The 9,971-nt window shown below is 49.1% G+C and overlaps 1 long non-coding RNA gene across 1 annotated transcript; it reads right to left on the bottom strand.

Moving 5' to 3' along the window:
• Positions 1 to 240: 240 nt before the first annotated feature.
• On the bottom strand, positions 241 to 4,882 carry LOC146338811 (uncharacterized). Its single transcript, XR_014784715.1, has 3 exons — positions 3,686 to 4,882; positions 3,354 to 3,505; positions 241 to 569 (listed from the first exon to the last, which is right to left on the bottom strand). It is a non-coding gene; the product is annotated as an uncharacterized LOC146338811 (long non-coding RNA).
• Positions 4,883 to 9,971: the final 5,089 nt, after the last annotated feature.

Raw genomic sequence — 9,971 nt, 5'->3', positions numbered from 1 at the left:
TTCTAAGCAGGGACATCCTCACGAAGGGGATCTTACTATTTATGTGTGAGAAAAAGCTTAAGCTGATACGACCCCATGAAGTGCAGCCTTGCAATTTATGTGAGAACGCCAGCACTAAGTTCATCAATCCCCATGAAGAGGAGCCTTGCAATTTATGTCAGAAAGCTACCTCTAAGTTCATCAATCCCCATGAAGAGGAGGCACGCAAGACACATGTGATAACCACTTCTGAGCTGAGAATTCCGTTTGAGGAGGAGGCATGACAATGATGTGTAAAAACCAGCTCTGAGGTCACCCATCCCCATGGAGAGGAGGCATGCAATGCAGGTGTGAAAACAGAGCTAAGCAGAACCGTCCCTATGAACAGGAGCTCGCCTGGTGTTGTGTTCTAGCTGCAGGTAGAATGGCAGCTCTAACCTGACACATGCCCATGAGGAGGAGGCTTGCAAGCGAGGGTGGAAAAGGAACTTGAGAAGTGTTGACAAGATGGCAGCAGCTTGATGGCTCTTCTGTGCAACAAACGCTCGGTAGCCTGTAAAAGCAGGTGATCCTTCTCTGGTTGCTAGAACCTGGGGAAGGAAAGAAAAGGATTGTGAGGTAGAGGTTTGAAATATTATATGAGGCCCAACTGAAGTACAGGGAGCTACAGTTTGCACCAAATGGGAGACCAAGTCCCAACCTCCATGTCCCCCGATGGAAGAACAACGTGCCTAGGAAAATTTGTCAAGCTATGTGGAAATTCAACCCACCTTTGGAGACATCCTGAGACTGGGAAGGGTCCTTCGAGGTGGCAGATCGTCCAGCCACCCAACAGTGGGTCTTCACTGCTGAGGGACAAGGCCTCTGGGCTAGTCCATCAGGACTCCAATCAAGAGGAGCCTTATATTTCCAGTGGGAAATGCAGTTCTAAGCTGGGACATCCCCATGAAGGGGAGCCTTACTATTCATGCTTGAGAAAAAGCTTAAGCTGATACGACCCCATGAAGTGCACCCTTGCAGTTTATGTGAGAAAGCCAGCACTAAGTTCATCAATCCCCATGAAGAGGACCTTGTAATTCATCTATGAAAACCAGCTCTTATAAGACATCCCGATGGAGGGGAGCCTTACAACTCATGCATGAGAAAAAGCTCAAGGCTGATACGACGCCATGAAGCGAAGCCTTACAGTTCCTGGGAAAAAGCAAGCAGTAAGTTCATCCGTCCCCATGAAGAGGACCTTGCAATTCATCTGTGAAAACCAGCTCTAGGCTCAGACATCCGTATTAAGAGGAGCCTTATATTTCCAGTGTGAAATGCAGCTCTAAGCTGGGAAATCCCCATGAAGGGGAGCCTTGCACTTCATGTGTGAAGGGGGGCTCTGGGTTCATCAATCCCCACAAAGAGGAGCTCTGCAAATCAAGTGTCAAAAACAGCTGTAAGCTGGGACATCTCCATGAAGAGGAGCCCTACCATTCATCTGTGAAAACCAGCCTTAGGCTCAGACATCCCCAATCGATAGGAGCCTTATATTTCCAGTGGGAAATGCAGTTCTAAGCTGGGACATCCCCATGAAGGGGAGCCCTACAATTCATTTGTGAAAACCAGCCTTAGGCTCCGACATCCCCATTAAGAGGATCCTTATATGTCCAATGTGAAATGTATTTCTAAGCTGGGACATCCCCATGAAGAGGACCTTCTAATTCATCTGTGAAAACCTGCTCAGACATCCCCATTGAGAGGAGCCTTACAATTCCAATGTGAAATGCAGTTCTAGGCTGGGAGAGCCCCATGAAGAGGAGCCCTGCAATTCATGTGTCAAAACCAGCCCTAGGCTCAGACATCCCTATGAAGAGGAGCCTTACAATTCCAATGTGAAATGCAGATCTAAGCTGGGACATCCCCACGAAGGGGAGCCTTGAACTTCAAGTGCGAAAGGCAACTCTCGGTTTATCCACCCTATGAAGAGGAGCCCTCCAATTCATGCGTCAAAACCGGCTCTAGGCTGTGAGATCCCCATGAAGAGGAGCCTTGCAATGCTCTTGTGAAAACTGCCTCTGAGACAAGACATCCCCATGAAGAGGAGCCTTTCATTTCCAGTGTGAGATGCAGTTCTAAGCAAGGACATCCCCATGAAGGGGAGCCCTACAATTCATTTGTGAAAGCCAGCCCTAGGCTCAGACTTCCCCATTAAGAGGAGCCTTATAATTCCAATGCAAAATGCAGTTCTAGGCTGGGACATCCCCATGAAGAGGGACCTTGCAATTCTCTTGTGAAAACCGGCTCTGAGCCGAGACATCCCCATGAAGAGGAGCCTTTCAATTCTAGTGTGAAATACACTTCTAAGCAGGGACATCCCGATGGAGGGGAGCCTTACACCTCATGCATGAGAAAAAGCTCAAGGCTGATACGACGCCATGAAGCGAAGCCTTACAATTCCTGGGAAAAAGCAAGCACTAAGTTCATCAATCCCCATGAAGAGGACTTTGCAATTCATCTGTGAAAACCAGCTCTAGGCTCAGACATCCGTATTAAGAGGATCCTTGTATGTCCAGTGTGAAATGCAGTTCTAAGCTGGGACATCCCCATGAAGAGGACCTTGCAATTCATCTGTGAAAACCAGCTCAGACATCCTCATTGAGAGGAGCCTTACAATTCCAATGTGAAATGCAGTTTTAGGCTTGGAGAGCCCCATGAAGGGGAGCCTTGTAATTCATGTGTGAAAGGCAGCTCGGGGTTCATCGATCCCCATGAAGAGGAGCCCTGCAATTCTTGGGTCAAAACCAGCCCTAGGCTCAGACATCCCTATGAAGGGGAGCCTTGCAATTCACACGTTAAAACCAGCTCCAAGCTGAGAAATCCCCATGAAGGGGAGCCTTGCACTTCATGCATGAAAGGCACCTCTGGGATCATCAATCCCGATTAAGGGGAGCCCTTCAATTAATGCGTCAAAACCAGCTCTAGGCTGGAACATCCCCATGAAGAGGAGCCTTGCAACGCTCTTGTGAAAACCGGCTCTGAGAGAAGACATCCCCATGAAGAGGAGCCTTACAATTCATGTGTGAAAAAAAGCTCAAAGCTGATATGACCCCATGAAGCGAAGCCTTACACTTCATGGGAGAAAGTGAGCACTAAGTTCATCAATCCCCATGAAGAGGAGACACGCAAGAAATGTGTGAAAACCATGCTCACCTGAGAAATCCATGTGAGGTGGTGGCATGACAATGATGTGTAAAAACCAGCTCTAAGGTCGCCCATCCCCATGGAGAGGAGGCCTGCAAGGCATGTGTGAAAACCTACTCTAAGCAGAACTGTCCCCATGAACAGGAGCTTGCCTGGTGTTGTGTTCTAGCTGCAGCTAGAACGGCAGCTCTAACCTGACACATGCCCGTGAGGAGGAGGCTTGCAAGCGAGGGTGGAAAAGGAACTTGAGAAGCGTTGACAAGATGGCAGCAGCTTGATGGCTCTTCTGTGCAACAAACGCTCGATAGCCTGTAAAAGCAGGTGATCCTTCTCTGGTTGCTAGAACCTGGGGAAGGAAAGAAAAGGATTGTGAGGTAGAGGTTTGAAATATAATATGAGGCCCAACTGAAGTACAGGGAGCTACAGTTCTCACCAAATGGGAGACCAAGTCCCAACCTCCATGTCCCCCGATGGCAGAACAACGTGCCTAGGAAAATTTGTCAAGCTATGTGGAAATTCAACCCACCTTTGGAGCTATCCTGAGACTGGGAAGGGTCCTTCGAGGGGGCAGATCGTCCAGCCACCCAACGGTGGGTCTTCACTGCTGAGGGACAAGGCCTCTGGGAGATATTCCCCTGCTTGCTCCTTCCTCAATCATCTGACAGTTCTTCTGAGGGGCGTGAGACCAGCTGTACCTCAGACATCCCCATGAAGACGGGCCTTGCAATTCCACTGTGAAATGCAGTTCTAAGCAGGGACATCCCCATAAAGTGGAGCCTTTCAGTTCATACGTCAACAACAGCTCTAAGCTGGGACATCCCCATGAAGGGGAGCCCTACAATTCATCTGTGAAAACCAGCCCTAGGCTCAGCCATCCCCATTATAGGGAGTTTCATATTTCCAGAGTGAAAACCTGCTCTGAGCCGAGACATCCCCATGAACAGGAGCCTAGTAATTCCAGTGTGAAATGCAGTTCTAGGCTGGGAGAGCCCCATGAAGGGGTGCCTTGCAATTCTCGTGTGAAAGGCAGCTCTGGGTTCATCAATCCCCATGAAGAGAAGCCCTGCAATTCATGCGTCAAAACCAGCTCTAAGCTGGGACACCCCAATTAAGGAGAGCCCTCCAATTCATCTGTAAAAACCAGCCCTAGGTTCACACATCCCCATTAAGGGGAGCCTTATATTCCCAGTTTGAAATGCAGCTCTAAGCTGGGACAGCCCCATGAAGGGGAGCCTTGCAATTCATCTGTGAACACCAACTCTAGGCTCAGACATCCGCATTAAGAGGTGCCTTGTATTTCCAGTGTGAAATGCAGTTCTAAGCTGGGACATCCCCATGAAAGGGATCCCTACAATTCATTTGTGAAAACCAGCCCTAGGCTCCGACATCCCCATTAAAAGGAGCCATATATGTCCAGTGTCAAATGCAGTTCTAACCTGGGACATCCCCATGAAGAGGAGCCTGGCAATTCATCTGTGAAAACCAGCTCAGACATCCCCATTAAGAGGAGCCTTAGAATTCCAATGTGAAATGCAGTTCTAAGCTGGGACGTCTCGATGAAGAGGAGCCCTACAATTCATCTGTGAAGACCAGCCCTAGGGTCAGCCATCCACATGAAGAGGAGCCTTGCACTTCATGCATGAAAGGCAGCTCTGGGTTCATCAATCCCCATGAAGAGGAGCCCTACAATTAATCTGTGAAAACCAGCCCTAGGCTCAGCCATCCCGATTAAGGGGAGTCTGGGACATCTCCATGAAGAGGAGCCTTGCAATTCTCTTGTGAAAACCAGCTCCGAGCAGAGACATCCTCATGAAGAGGAGCCTAGTATTTCCAGTGTGAAATGCAGTTCTAGGCTGGGAGAGCCCCACGAAGAGGAGCCCTACAATTCATCTATGAAACCCAGCCCTAGGCTCAGACATTCCCATTAAGAGGAGCCTTATATTTCCAGTGTGAAATACAGTTCTAAGCTGGGACATCCCCACAAAGGGGAGCCTTGAACTTCAAGTGCGAAAGGCAGCTCTGGGTTTATCCACCCTATGAAGAGGAGCCCTCCAATTCATGCGTCAAAACCGGCTCTAGGCTGCAAGATCCCCATGAAGAGGAGCCTTGCAATGCTCTTGTGAAAACTGCCTCTGAGACAAGACATCCCCATGAAGAGGAGCCTTTCATTTCCAGTGTGAGATGCAGTTCTAAGCAAGGACATCCCCATGAAGGGGAGCCCTACAATTCATTTGTGAAAGCCAGCCCTAGGCTCAGACTTCCCCATTAAGAGGAGCCTTATAATTCCAATGCAAAATGCAGTTCTAGGCTGGGACATCCCCATGAATAGGGACCTTGCAATTCTCTTGTGAAAACCGGCTCTGAGCCGAGACATCCCCATGAAGAGGAGCCTTTCAATTCTAGTGTGAAATACACTTCTAAGCAGGGACATCCCGATGAAGGGGAGCCTTACACCTCATGCATGAGAAAAAGCTCAAGGCTGATACGACGCCATGAAGCGAAGCCTTACAATTCCTGGGAAAAAGCAAGCACTAAGTTCATCAATCCCCATGAAGAGGACCTTGCAATTCATCTGTGAAAACCAGCTCTAGGCTCAGACATCCGTATTAAGAGGATCCTTGTATGTCCAGTGTGAAATGCAGTTCTAAGCTGGGACATCCCCATGAAGAGGACCTTGCAATTCATCTGTGAAAACCAGCTCAGACATCCTCATTGAGAGGAGCCTTACAATTCCAATGTAAAATGCAGTTCTAGGCTGGGAGAGCCCCATGAAGGGGAGCCTTTTAATTCATGTGTGAAAGGCAGCTCGGGGTTCATCGATCCCCATGAAGAGGAGCCCTGCAATTCTTGGGTCAAAACCAGCCCTAGGCTCAGACATCCCTATGAAGGGGAGCCTTGCAATTCACACGTTAAAACCAGCTCCAAGCTGAGAAATCCCCATGAAGGGGAGCCTTGCACTTCATGCATGAAAGGCACCTCTGGGATCATCAATCCCGATTAAGGGGAGCCCTTCAATTAATGCGTCAAAACCAGCTCTAGGCTGGAACATCCCCATGAAGAGGAGCCTTGCAACGCTCTTGTGAAAACCGGCTCTGAGAGAAGACATCCCCATGAAGAGGAGCCTTACAATTCATGTGTGAAAAAAAGCTCAAAGCTGGTATGACCCCATGAAGCGAAGCCTTACACTTCATGGGAGAAAGCGAGCACTAAGTTCATCAATCCCCATGAAGAGGAGACACGCAAGAAATGTGTGAAAACCATGCTCACCTGAGAAATCCATGTGAGGTGGTGGCATGACAATGATGTGTAAAAACCAGCTCTAAGGTCGCCCATCCCCATGGAGAGGAGGCCTGCAAGGCATGTGTGAAAACCTACTCTAAGCAGAACTGTCCCCATGAACAGGAGCTTGCCTGGTGTTGTGTTCTAGCTGCAGCTAGAACGGCAGCTCTAACCTGACACATGCCCGTGAGGAGGAGGCTTGCAAGCGAGGGTGGAAAAGGAACTTGAGAAGCGTTGACAAGATGGCAGCAGCTTGATGGCTCTTCTGTGCAACAAACGCTCGATAGCCTGTAAAAGCAGGTGATCCTTCTCTGGTTGCTAGAACCTGGGGAAGGAAAGAAAAGGATTGTGAGGTAGAGGTTTGAAATATAATATGAGGCCCAACTGAAGTACAGGGAGCTACAGTTCTCACCAAATGGGAGACCAAGTCCCAACCTCCATGTCCCCCGATGGCAGAACAACGTGCCTAGGAAAATTTGTCAAGCTATGTGGAAATTCAACCCACCTTTGGAGCTATCCTGAGACTGGGAAGGGTCCTTCGAGGGGGCAGATCGTCCAGCCACCCAACGGTGGGTCTTCACTGCTGAGGGACAAGGCCTCTGGGAGATATTCCCCTGCTTGCTCCTTCCTCAATCATCTGACAGTTCTTCTGAGGGGCGTGAGACCAGCTGTACCTCAGACATCCCCATGAAGACGGGCCTTGCAATTCCACTGTGAAATGCAGTTCTAAGCAGGGACATCCCCATAAAGTGGAGCCTTTCAGTTCATACGTCAACAACAGCTCTAAGCTGGGACATCCCCATGAAGGGGAGCCCTACAATTCATCTGTGAAAACCAGCCCTAGGCTCAGCCATCCCCATTATAGGGAGTTTCATATTTCCAGAGTGAAAACCTGCTCTGAGCCGAGACATCCCCATGAACAGGAGCCTAGTAATTCCAGTGTGAAATGCAGTTCTAGGCTGGGAGAGCCCCATGAAGGGGAGCCTTGCAATTCTCGTGTGAAAGGCAGCTCTGGGTTCATCAATCCCCATGAAGAGAAGCCCTGCAATTCATGCGTCAAAACCAGCTCTAAGCTGGGACACCCCAATTAAGGAGAGCCCTCCAATTCATCTGTAAAAACCAGCCCTAGGTTCACACATCCCCATTAAGGGGAGCCTTATATTCCCAGTTTGAAATGCAGCTCTAAGCTGGGACAGCCCCATGAAGGGGAGCCTTGCAATTCATCTGTGAACACCAACTCTAGGCTCAGACATCCGCATTAAGAGGTGCCTTGTATTTCCAGTGTGAAATGCAGTTCTAAGCTGGGACATCCCCATGAAAGGGATCCCTACAATTCATTTGTGAAAACCAGCCCTAGGCTCCGACATCCCCATTAAAAGGAGCCATATATGTCCAGTGTCAAATGCAGTTCTAACCTGGGACATCCCCATGAAGAGGAGCCTGGCAATTCATCTGTGAAAACCAGCTCAGACATCCCCATTAAGAGGAGCCTTAGAATTCCAATGTGAAATGCAGTTCTAAGCTGGGACGTCTCGATGAAGAGGAGCCCTACAATTCATCTGTGAAGACCAGCCCTAGGGTCAGCCATCCACATGAAGAGGAGCCTTGCACTTCATGCATGAAAGGCAGCTCTGGGTTCATCAATCCCCATGAAGAGGAGCCCTACAATTAATCTGTGAAAACCAGCCCTAGGCTCAGCCATCCCAATTAAGGGGAGTCTGGGACATCTCCATGAAGAGGAGCCTTGCAATTCTCTTGTGAAAACCAGCTCCGAGCAGAGACATCCTCATGAAGAGGAGCCTAGTATTTCCAGTGTGAAATGCAGTTCTAGGCTGGGAGAGCCCCACGAAGAGGAGCCCTACAATTCATCTATGAAACCCAGCCCTAGGCTCAGACATTCCCATTAAGAGGAGCCTTATATTTCCAGTGTGAAATACAGTTCTAAGCTGGGACATCGCCACAAAGGGGAGCCTTGAACTTCAAGTGCGAAAGGCAGCTCTGGGTTTATCCACCCTATGAAGAGGAGCCCTCCAATTCATGCGTCAAAACCGGATCTAGGCTGCAAGATCCCCATGAAGAGGAGCCTTGCAATGCTCTTGTGAAAACTGGCTCTGAGACAAGACGTCCCCATGAAGAGGAGCCTTTCAATTCCAGTGTGAGATGCAGTTCTAAGCAGGGACATCCCCATGAAGGGGAGCCCTCCAATTCATCTGTAAAAACCAGCCCTAGGCTCACACATCCCCATTAAGAGGAGCCTTATATTTCCAGTGTGAAATGCAGTTCTAAGCTGGGACATCCCCATGAAGGGGAGCCTTGCAATGCTCTTGTGAAAACTGGCTCTGAGACAAGACATCCCCATGAAGAGGAGCCTTTCAATTCCAGTGTGAGATGCAGTTCTAAGCAGGGACATCCCCATGAAGGGGAGCCCTCCAATTCATCTGTAAAAACCAGCCCTAGGCTCACACATCCCCATTAAGAGGAGCCTTATATTTCCAGTGTGAAATGCAGTTCTAAGCTGGGACATCCCCATGAAGGGGAGCCTTGCAACTTATGTCTGAGAAAAAGCTCAAAGCTGATATGACCCCATGAAGCGAATCCTTACAATTCATGGGGAAAAGCGAGGACGTTCATCAATCCCCATGAAGAGGACCTTGCAATTCATCTGTGAAAACCAGTTCTAGGCTCAGACATACCCATGAAGAGAAGCCTTATATTTCCAGTGTGAAATGCAGTTCTAAGCTGGGACATTCCATGAAGGGGAGCCCTTCAATTCATCTGTGAAAACCAGCTCAGAAATCCCCATTAAGAGGAGCCTTATAATTCCAATGTGAACTGCAGCTCTAAGCTGGGAAATCCCCATGAAGGGGAGCCTTGCACTTCATGTGTGAAAGGCGGCTCTGGGTTCCTCAATCCCCATGAAGAGGAGCCCCATGGTTCATACATCAAAACCAGCTCTATGCTGGGACATCCTGATGAAGAGGAGCCCTACAATTCATCTTTGAAAACCAGCCCTAGGCTCAGCCATCCCCATTAAGGGGAGTCTTATATTTGCAATATGAAATGCAGTTCTAAGCTGGGGCATCCCCATGAAGGGGAGTCTTATATCTCCAGTGTGAAATGCAGCTCTAGGCTGGGAGAGCCCCATGAAGGGGAGCCTTGCAATTCATGCATCACAGCCAGCTCAAAGCTGGGACATCCCCATGAAGGGGAGCCTTGCACTTCATGTGTGAAAGGCAGCTCTGGGCTCATCAATCCCCATTAAGAATAGCCTTATATTTCCAGTGTGAAATGCTGTTCTAAGCTGGGTCATCCCCATGAAGAGGAGCCCTGCAATTCATGTGTCAAAACCAGCCCTAGGCTCAGACATCCCTATGAAGAGGAGCCTTATATTTCCAGTGTGAAATGCAGTTCTAAGCTGGGACATCGCCATGAAGGGGAGCCTTGAACTTCAAGTGCGAAAGGCAGCTCTGGGTTTATGAACCCTATGAAGAGGAGCCCTCCAATTCATGCGTCAAAACCGGCTCTGGGCTGCG

This window comes from Heloderma suspectum, chromosome 8 (genome assembly GCF_057233095.1).
Source record: "Heloderma suspectum isolate Gila_16-S chromosome 8, 16-S_ref, whole genome shotgun sequence".
In the NCBI taxonomy this organism is placed as follows: domain Eukaryota; kingdom Metazoa; phylum Chordata; class Lepidosauria; order Squamata; family Helodermatidae; genus Heloderma; species Heloderma suspectum.
The sequence above is the reverse complement of the archived record's forward strand: the minus strand, read 5'-3'. Positions and strand labels throughout refer to the sequence as shown.